The 10819-nt window shown below is 51.2% G+C and overlaps 1 pseudogene; it reads left to right on the plus strand.

Annotated features, from left to right (window-relative positions):
* The first annotated feature begins 6797 nt into the window (after window positions 1-6797).
* On the plus strand, window positions 6798-7731 carry LOC116881504 (annotated as a pseudogene).
* Window positions 7732-10819: the final 3088 nt, after the last annotated feature.

The raw sequence follows: 10819 nt of genomic DNA on the forward strand, positions 1-10819 counted from the left end.
TCACGAGCGGATGGGGTAGGGAAAGGGGTTGCTTAGCCCGAACTCTCATCCCCTAAACATACCCGGACATCTGGCGGGGAGGGGCAGGTGGGAGTGGAAGCCAAAGCAAGCAGATGAGGAGGAGCAAAGAAATGAGCAGAGCCAGAGAAAAGCATAGGAATTTGCACACGGACCCCCTCCCCCATGAGCTCAGCTGCAGTCTGTGACGACTCAGCAGACCCAGGGGTCCTTGCCAGTGAGCTGGCAGCATGATGTGATCAGGCAGGGTCCCAGCAGGAAGCAGATAGCACACTCAGATTGGGCCGTCCCAGGATGGGATCTCTTCATCTCTACATTTCAATAAAGCTATGATTTTCAGAGGCCAGACCTGGACCAAGAGCACCAGTCTGGCCACTGCTAAGCCTGAAGGGGCAAGAGACAGAAGGGACAACGAGAACCCATCTGGGAGGAGAGCACCCCTGATGGGAGCTGCAGCCTCAGTTGAGGGACTCAGACAGATCATGGCCACCCCACAGGAGGTGTGTGGGGGGGAGCATACTAAATGCCACACTTTCTTGCTCCTCTCTGCCTCCCACGTGCTGTCAGCGCTCCCCCTGGGTCACTGTGCAGAGTAAGGGGACCTCCCCCCATGCAGTCCCCACAGTCCTGCCTCAGCGCACAGAGCAGGGAAGAGAAGGTGGGGAGCAGACCTGGAAGTGAGAAGAGGCCCAATCCCAACCCCATCTCTTCCCAGCTGGGAATGCTGGGCCAGTGATTTGAACTTTTTGAACCTCAGTTTCCTCCTCTGGAAAAAAGGGAGGCTGAACATGCTTATATTCATTTGTGTTTAAGGATTCCAGCTTGGAGCCCTGCATGCATTGGCTGGCTGCCAGCCCTTGGTTCCCAGGAGTTTGGCAACAAGAACACAAAATCGGGGCCACTGAGAAGCCAGACGCCTGCCCAGAAACCCTGGACATCAAACAATGCACTGATGAGAAGCTTGCTCAGCGGGTCTTACTGTCCCCGCCAGGACTGGAACCAAGAAACTCTCGGTCTCCCTGCAGGAGCCTGCGGGGTGCGCGTGCGCGCACACACACACACACACACACACACACACACTCTCTCTCTCTCTCTCTCTCTCAGAGGCAGCTGCGGAAGCGTGGTGCCCTGCACCTTAGCCCCTCTGGAGAGAAGCAGCACAGGGCCTGCCCTAAGTCCAGGGCCTGCACTCAGGGATCTGAGCTGGGTGGAGCAGTGGAAGCAGCCCTAGGGCCCCGTGCTGCCTGGAACCCCAAACCCTGCTACACGGATGCTTGGCAGCCCTCACCCACCTCTCTGGGGAGAAATCTTGCCATGCGCCCGTAGGGATGCCACTTAGGTAGGACTCCAGCAGCAACAGGGTGGCCCTGCCTGGGACAGCCTTCTGAGGCTCCAGGACAGACTCTGGGCCCCACCTCGGCCTGCTGGATTGCGGGTGACATAAAACCAGTGCCCAGAACAAAGGCCCTTGGCGAGAGCCACAGACCTCTGCCCTTTATTGCTTCAGCACCGCATTTCAGGTTCACAGGAAGAGGGTTTTCAACGCAGGTCAGCAGTACCACTTCGGTCAGTTGTTTCAAAAGAAAGGAAACCAAAGATCAAAGAACCGCAGGTGCAGCAGATTAAGGCCCTGCCTGGGTGGGGGTTGGGGGAAGGGACCCCAAGGGAAGGGCCTAGGGAGGTCTTGCACAGGGAGCGTGGGGGTTGCTGCTCGGTCTCCCTCAAAAGCAGTCCCTGGGAGGAAGGAGACAGGGCTGTCCCTTCTGCTCTTTAGGTTGACTGAGGATGACTCGGTGCATGACACGGGCAAGCGAAGAGGAACAGGGGTTGCTTGGAGAGCTGGGAGGAGCCCAGTGCTGCCCCAGGCCCACGCCTTGTCCTCCTCCAGCTCCTCTGCCCTGGGGAGCCCTAGCAGTGAACTCCAGGCCGCCACCGGCACCCCGCCAAACCCCGCGCTGCCAGGGCCTCTCCTGCTGGCACCTGGACAGGCGGGAGCCTCCTGACCTTCCACCCAGCAGGCCTCAGGCGGGGAATCGTCCCTTCTCTAAGCCACGCCTCCCCCTCGCTAAGCCACACCCTCCCCTCGCTAAGCCACTCCTCCCGTAGTGTTCCTTACAGCTGAGGAGCATCCCAGAGTCCAAATGGGAACCGTGAAGTTTCCGTATCTCCTTCCTATGAGACTGTGATAGAACTTACCAAGTTGCTTTCCGGAAATCTGGGCTGTAAACCTTATTTCACTGCCCAATTTTCCTTTCTCTTCATTCTTCTGGCTTCTTTTCCATTTATTTCCTGGTGTTGTGTTGAATGAATCTTTTTTTTTTTTAACTTTTTTTTTTAAGTTGTAAAATGTTCCAAACATTTAGAAACGCATGGGGAATTATAAAATGAACACCATGGTCCCTACCTACCAGCTTTATCGGTTCTTAACATATTGCCACGTTTGGTTTCATTCTGCTGCTGCTGCTGCTGCTGCTGCTGCTGCTGCTGCTGCTGGGTGGGGGGAATGTAACTATGAAAATTTAGCATTTCTTAACCATTTTGATTTCTTATAGAAACCTAGCATTATACACAGAGAGTCCCTGTGGCCTCTCCTCCATTCCCTTTCCTTTTTCCCTAGGAACAATCACCACTCTGAAGGCAATTCTCCTGTAAAAGCAATACACGTGATACACGTTTTACTATGAAAACAATCCACTCAGTGGAGAAGGACATAAAGCAAGAAGTAAAAAATCCTCCTGCTCCCCACAATCTTAAACTTACTCCCCCGAAGTACCCATTGTTAAAACTTTCCATGCATCTTTCCAGGTATTTTTAAATACATATGAATTATATTCGCTTGTTTTATTTCTTAATAGAGATGAATTAACACTATGAACCGTGTTCTTCAACTTGCCTTTTGTTTCTGGTCATTGTAGTTCCTTGGACATTTTTCCATGGAAGTACTGATAAACCTACCATATTCTTTTTAACAGCTGTGTGGGATTCTACTTTATTTAGTAGTTTCCCATGGAGGGGCAGTTAGGTGGTTTCCAGCTGCTTTGCTATTCTAAACAAGCCTGCACTGAACATCCCTGACATTTAATTTTGTTCACTTGTGAGACTAGTGTATATCTGGAAATATCTAGAAGTGCAGTTTCTGGATAAAAGAGTATTGAAAAGTTGACATCTTGAAAGATACTGCCAAGTCCCCCCAGAGAAAAATGATCCAATTAAACAGCAATCAGTAATGCATAAGAATTCCTGTCTCCCCACATCCTGAAGATTGTGTCTTTTCATACCACTGTCAGCCTTGTATTTATCTTCTTCTGTGAACTGTATGCTCTTGTCTTTCCCCTAGCATTTTATGGGTTTATTTTTACATTTGCATCTTTGATCCGTCTGGAATTAATTTTAGATGTACAATGAGATAGACATTCTTTTCATTTGACAATTACTGTTTTCCCTACTCTGTCAATAGTTGGAGTTAAGTACCAAGATAAAGGGAAAAGCGGATTTCTCTTCACTCCTAACAGGCCACTGTTACCTGATTTTGCACACTCCCCCTCCCCACCTAGAACTAGTCAACCCCAAGGTTCTGGGTTAAGGAAAGGAACACTGTCTCCACCCACCCTATCTTTATACTGGATGGGCTGAACTCAGAAGCTCTGCAAACAACCAGTCAGTCATTCAGCAAACAGGCAGTCAATCCAACTTCATTTTTCACCCCAAGGATAAATGTATGTGTCTGAAGAGGGGGTACACCTGGGTGTTTGGTGGCCAAAGGAGTAGCTGTGGCAGACTGCAGACAGCTCACTCAAACCCATTCTCCCTCTTCTATTATAACAGAGCTGATGCCGGCCATGTGGCTGTCTAGCTAGGAACAGTGTCTCCCAGACCTGTCTCCCAGACAACTACACTCTCAGCAGAGGAATGTGAGGAAAGTTGGCAGGTGTGCCTCTGGGCATAATGGCTTTAAAATATGACACAAATTTGGGGCGCCTGGGTGGCTCAGTCAGTTAAGCGGCTGACATTGGCTCAGGTTATGATATCAGGGTCCTGGGATCGAGCTCCATGGCGGGCTCCCTGCCCAGCAGGAGGTCTGCTTCTCCCTCTCCTCCATGCTCCTGCTCTCTCATTATCTCTGTCTGTCTCTCTCTCTCTCCAGTAAATAAATAAAATCTTAAAAAATACATGTGATGCAAATTCCTCAACCCTCTTCCTGTTAAGAGGTAGGGGGCTCTATGACCCCTCCACTCGAACCTGGGCAGTCTTCAACTATAATGGAACTTCTAAGGCTAGGGCATAGAGGTTTCTATCTTGTTCTCCAAGAACTGTTGCTCTTAGAGCCCTGAGCCTCCATAAAGCAGTCTAACTCCCCTGAGGCTCAGAACTGGAGAGGTTTCCTGGTAGAGGCCTGGCTGTACCTAGTCTTTCAGCCAAACACCAGGTAAGTAAAGATTCCTCCAGCTCGTTCAACCCCCGGCCATTGGAGTCCCCCTCGGTCATCTGAGTCTTAGCTGAGGCCCCAGCCTGTAGATCAGTGAGACAAGACCCCTGTCGGTGTTCTGTCCAAACTCCCCAGCATTCCTCACAGACCTCAGAATCTGTGAGGATAATGAAATGGTTGATGTCTTATGGTACTAAATGTCAGGGTACTTTGTTAGGCTGTTAAGAGATCCCTGGAACCAAACTCGGACCTAGAAAACTCCCCCACCCCTTCCTGCTGACTCCAACCCAGGGGTGGTGATGACCTAGCCTCTGCTATGCAGATGACAGCACTTAGGGATGACAGAGCCACAGCCTGGAAGGAACCCAGGTCCCTAAAGGACCACGTGGGACACTGACACCGGCTGATAAGAAACACTCACCTCAATGGTTATGTGAGAAAGGAATGAAGATCTTTAGTCCTTCGCCAAATAGACAAGACAAAGATAGAGCAGAAAGCAAGGCAGACGTGGTCCCTTCCCTCTGGGAACTTCTGTCTTTGACTACGGAGGAGGCTGGAGGGAGGGATCACAGGGGCAGATCAAGCCTCCAAGAGGATACAGTTGGTTATTTAATGGCAGATGAAATAAGTTCCAGGCAGAGATATACAGGAAGTTGTAAAACCAACTCACAGGGCTCTGACCCAGTGTAGGTGGACATGGAAGGTAGTCCTGAGGAAGTAATCCTTGACCAGAAGGATAAAACTTAAGTAGGATGATAGAGAAGGAGGAGGGGAAGGCTGTTCTGGTAGCAGAAGTGGGTAGAGCGTGTGCAAGAGGTTCCTAGTCAGGGGGAGAGTGAGTTTGAGAAACTGGAAGAAAAAAAAAGAAAAGTCAGTGTGAGCCTTGTTGGTCAAGCTAGGGATTTCAGATATGATTTCTAAGAAATGAGAATTCACAGGGTAATTCCAGCAGAAGACTCAGCCTGTGGAAGCTGTGTGGGGAAGAGACCGGGGGCAGGGAGCAGCTGGGGAGCTGAGGGAGACCCCGTCTGTGGTGAGGGCTGTGGAGATGATCAGGGTGATCAAGTTGGAGAGACATTTGGGAGATGGTCGATAGGACTTGGGGGGCAAGGGAAGTCGCTGAGAGCGGGGAGTCAGGGAAGAAAGAGCAGCAAGACGATGTCCGGTCTGTGAGTAAATAAACTGTAATGTCAGAGCCAGAGGGAAGCTAGGCATGACCTAGTACAAAGGCAGCTCAGAGCAAGAGAAAGGGGGTCAGGTTTGTAAGTGGGGGCCTTTGAGCCAATCACCTTGCTCAGGACCACTGAAGCATAAGGACAAGGGCTGTGTTCAGTCATTCATTCAAAACACGTGGTGAGTGGGCAAGAACTGTGCAATAAACGAGAAACAAGCAACAAGTACGTGGTGTATTAGTGACAGGGCTAAGGAGAACCAACAGAGTGGGGACGGGGGGAAGAGGGGGGTTAAATCTTTAGCTAGGATATTCAAGGTCTGCACCCATGAGCAGGGTGGATCCAGGTTCTGTGGAATCTGAGGGGAGATCCAGGTTCTGTGGAATCTGAGGGGGGACCCTCCTTTAGACAAAGTATTAGAGTATCTTATTTTTGCAAATGGCACAAAGATATGTGACCATATGAACCAATTTCTAGGGCCTTGCACGGAGTGGGGGGGGGTGCATGAGTGAGGGGGCCTAGAGCCGAGTTCCAGGAGTTTCTCAGTAAATCCACCTCAGCTCATGAGTAATAGAGCCGGAGGAGGGGAGGAGTGTGACTGTGGGTGTCACAAACAGAACCTGCTTCTGTGACTTACAGCCAATCATTCAATTACTCTGACCCCTGATTTCCTGATCTGTAAATGGGGAAAACAATATCATGTCCTTATAAGGGCATATCAGTAAAGAGCCTGACTCACAGTAATACAGGGTAGCTAGGATTTTGATTTTTATACCTACTCCTCACCGATGGAGAACCGTGATCTTACCTTGGAGAGGGACCAGAAAGAACCAGAATTAGGAGGGGATCATGAGCCCTGGTGGCAGGGAGGCCCCACACTCCCTGGGCGTCCTAGGCTCAGTGACTCTGGGATGCCCACAGTGTGGGACCCTTCTCGGCGGTGGCCCTCGTGCACCACACTGTGCCATACAGCCTATGGCGATCACATGTCCAGTGAAGACCCAGGTGCCCCTGTGCACCTAGGTGTGTGAACGGGGTGAGCAGAAGTAGGGGCACAGCACACAGCTAACATGCACTGCCTTTCTTACACAGCTACCACAACCAGCCCCAGAGCCTTCTCCCTCTTGTGCACAGTGGCAACTCTTCTGTAAAAACTGATCACCCTGGTCACAGAAGAGGCAATGGTCCCAAACAATAAAATCATTGTAGAAGGTGTTGGATAAGTTGGTATGGCACGTGCCTTCGGCATTCTGGGAAACTCTCTGGCTGACAAATGTGTCCATGTGGTTGTTTTAGAAGATAAACCCCAAAAAGAAATGAGGCATCTCAGGCACGGGAGCTAACTTCTTCAAACGCCAAAAACCAGCAGATAAAGATGACTCTGTGACCGCCAATTCGAAGATTGTGATGGAAAATGCAGGAGTCCGCCAGCAAAAAGGAGAGAGTCATCTCGGTCTGGGGCTGAGGAATGTTAATGTCTTCAAATTCATTATTCTCAACATCATCAAGTCCAGTCCAGCTGCATCATAATTATATTTCCCAGCCCAGCAGATTCTCACATGTTATCTGGAAACGAACTGGATTACCTGAGCACCCCACGGTGGGAAGTGAGTGTAATCTGGAATTTGCTAGATTTTGCCATCTTATGGCTAAAAAACTTGACATTCATCCCAGTGGTTGCCGAGTTTGGGGAGATCCTAGTGTCTCGAGTGAGGCTCTATGGAGTGCAGTGAGGATGGCAGGCGTTTCTCTCTAGGAACCAAATTAGAACAGAAAGGGACAGTGATAGTGAAAATTGGAAGGAAGTGCATAAGTACGTAAGATAGTGCCTGTGGAGCCATCAAGTCCGAAGGATATACCTGCTGGGCTATTGGGTAAGTGTGGCTGATCTCACTGATCCGGTGTTGAAAATCTATCCAGGATTCATCCCATGTCAGTGGTGGTGAAAGGAATATATGGCATTGAGAACAGAGTCTTCCTGAGCCTTCCATGTCTGCTGAGTGCTCAGGGGTTAACCAGCATTATCAACCAGAAGCAGAAGGCTGACCAAGTTGTTCAACTCAAGAAAAGTGCAGATCCCTGTGGGACATCCAGAAGGACCTAAGAGATCTGTGACCTCTACGTTCTAGGCTATCGAAATTTCAAACTCCGAAGTGACTAACCATGAATCTCTAGATTTTATCCACGTACATGGATTATAGTTTGCTTTTTATCATCTTAGATATGTAAATTGGGGCTCACAGAAGCAAAGCGCATGCTTGGTTCAATGCTTGCAGTATGAGCCCCTGAAACAAAACTATTGTTGGGGGGAGAAAAGAAAGAAAGAGGGGGAGCTGGGGGCTCAGGCAGGTCCAGATTCCAATTCTGCTGTCGCCTCTGCCAGCCTGCATGTGTGGCCAGACTCTTCACTGCCTCAGGTGTCACGTGGAAGACAGGACAGTTCTAACGGCGCCACGCAAGCCGGATATAAACATGTGATGTGTAGGTGTGGACAGAGTGCAAGGCCGCTGCTCCTGCCTTCCTCCTCTCCCAGTCAGACCCACGTTCCAGGACCTATACCCAAGAGGGGACGGGCTGAGACAGCCTCAGGTACCTGGTGACCGAAAACTCCCCCAGGCCCTGGTTGTGTGGCTGATACAGCAAATGTTCTCAGGCCTGTAACAAAGCAAGCTCAGCCCGTGGTGGGTGCTGGTGACGTCCGAGGACTTAAAACAATTAAACCCATAATCAGAGGGTGCTCGGCCTCAGCTGCTGTGGGTTTGTTTGCCCACGAGTCACAATCATCTTGGCAGTGTGCACCAGCCGTTAGCCCTCAAAGTTCTGTTGCTAAGAGATTATGAACCAAATGATGTTTCCAGAAAATAACCACTGCAGGATGTTCTAGGAGCGAGCCATAATAACAGCCCAAATAGGACGGATATGCTGTTATTGATAAATCCCTCTGAAGAGCCGAGGAATGGGATGGGGGTTTAGCCTGCCCGCGCACATCCTACGTAAATGTCGGGTTTGCCAAGGTTTTAAATATAACAAAATACAGTTATCCGTGAACACTGGAAGGGATAGAGTCTAAAGTCCTCATGCTTCCCCAAGTTCTTTCATCAACCAAGACGTATCTGTTGGAGGCCCGTTGTTTGCAGTGCATGTTTACAACAATCTCGGCCACATTTCGTAGAGGATGGTCCCTAAGTCCAACACAGCTGTAACCACCCCTGGGCGACACAGCGCCTGTGTGTGACAGCTGACGAAGTGATTTCATATAGCCACTTGTGGCCGCCTCCACTTTTGCTCTGTTGCTGGGGTAACGGAAACCAGTCGACTAACAGAAGCCCAGGTTAAAGCAGGACAGGTTCCATCCCAGGAAGTCCGCAAACAGGGCACTTGCGAGAAATGGATTATCATCTGGCACCTAGAACCATTCTGCCCATGCAGTCTTCCTGGGAAGATGCAGCCGTTCTGCCCCGGGTCCTCGTGGAAGACTCCCGGGTCATGCCCAGGGGTCTCTATCAGGCATGTGAATTAGTACAAAGTAGCCCGATACCCACCTGACACCCCAACTCGGGCCACCCCATGCCTCCTCCCCTCCCAACCCCCCACCAGCCCCTTCTGCTTTCTCTCTAACCAGGCCCCTGGCCACAGTGGCCTCCTGGTCTACATTTTACCTCGCTGGGGCAGGTAACAGAAGGCAAGCTGTTGTGTTCTTCCCTCTTATTTAACAGTTGAAGGAGCTGAGGTCCAGAGAGCCAAAGTGAGGTGTCAAGGTCAGGCAGCTAGTAAGTCAGGGGGCAAACCCGTGTCTTCTAGCCCTGAATCCCAGGATCATCACTGCTCCCCAGACCTCCAGTCTCCCTATGATGGAAACTGCCAGGGGCTAGTGGCTCTCAGAAGGGGGTCAGTGTTTCCATGTGCCAATTCCAAGGACCCTCGGTCACTGTGAGGCTCTCAGGGAAGGGGGACAGGGCCATAGGCACTCCGCCTTCCTCCTTCCTCCAAGGGTCAGACAAAGGGGTCATGAATAAATCGAATCATTAAGATCCCGGACTCAGAAGCTTCTTCTGCCAGTCACACTGTGGTGACCTCTGGAAGGTACCCGATCTTCTGCTATGCTGTTTCCTTTCTAAAAATTAGGATGAGTACCTCCCTCCTTTATGGGGTTGTTATGAGGAATGCAGGAGATTAGATAGTTAAATATGGTCGGCAGGGTGTGTGGGAAACCTTCAACAGCAGCCATGGTCACAGTTCACGGTATCATCATTCTCCCCACCGCGAGCCCTCACTCTTGCTCAGGACCTGGGGTACAGGTGGGCAGGCAGCTTGTGCCAGCTGGAGCGCCATTGTAGTCCGCAGTGGTGACTGACCAGGGTCCGGTGACAAAGGGACACATTTCCCAAGGTTCCTGGTGAGAAATCCTTAATTTTTCAGAAGGTGGGCTCGAGGAATGGAGAAGCAGCTTTGTGGGTTTCTGTGCCTGTCTAAACACATGTGCTTCCAGTTGGCTTCCTCCAGCTGGAATTCCCCAGTGCCCAACCCAGCAACCTCCACTGCCCAGTGGCCCCTCCCTGAAGCCTGCAGGGGCTTCTGCCCTTGGCCAGAGGCCCCCCTCCAGCCTCAACAGCAGGCTGCTTTCTCCCCCGGGAGTGGGAAAGAGCAAGCCAGGGCGGAGTGCCTCCCTCATCTGTCTGAACGTTGCTCCTCTGAGTCTTAAAACACCAGCCCAGAGAAGGATGGTTAGGGAGGGCTGGCAACGGGACAGACGAAGGCTGAGGCGGAGGGTCATGAATTCAGCCTTGCCGCTTGGCACCCGCCCCCAGTGCCGTGGCTGCATTATCCTGTGGGTCAGGACGCCGTTTCTGCCGAGTCATCCTTTCTTGCCCAGAGGGATTCTGGCCCAGAGCCACATTCCTGGTGGGGTCTGAGTGCCACAGAGGACGGAAACTTCCTTTCTCACCAGACCCTAGCTCTCCAGCCCAGCACACAGTCCGGTCTCTCAGCAGCCTCTGCCGGCAGCAAACGGTCTCCTCTAGGCCTGTGTGGCTCCCTCCCACAGAGCCACGCCCTCCCTAGACCCTGACTCTGGGTGAGCTAAGAACATTCCACGGGGAGGGAAGGATGCTAGTGTGCCGAAGGAGGAGAGACTGGGTCGAAAGGGAGGGGGTCACAGGGGCATGGAGGAACTGCTTAAAACTTCCCAACCACCCACCTGGAG

This window comes from Lontra canadensis, unplaced genomic scaffold (assembly GCF_010015895.1).
Source record: "Lontra canadensis isolate GAN:19392208 unplaced genomic scaffold, GSC_riverotter_1.0 scaffold75, whole genome shotgun sequence".
NCBI classification, from domain to species: Eukaryota; Metazoa; Chordata; class Mammalia; order Carnivora; family Mustelidae; genus Lontra; species Lontra canadensis.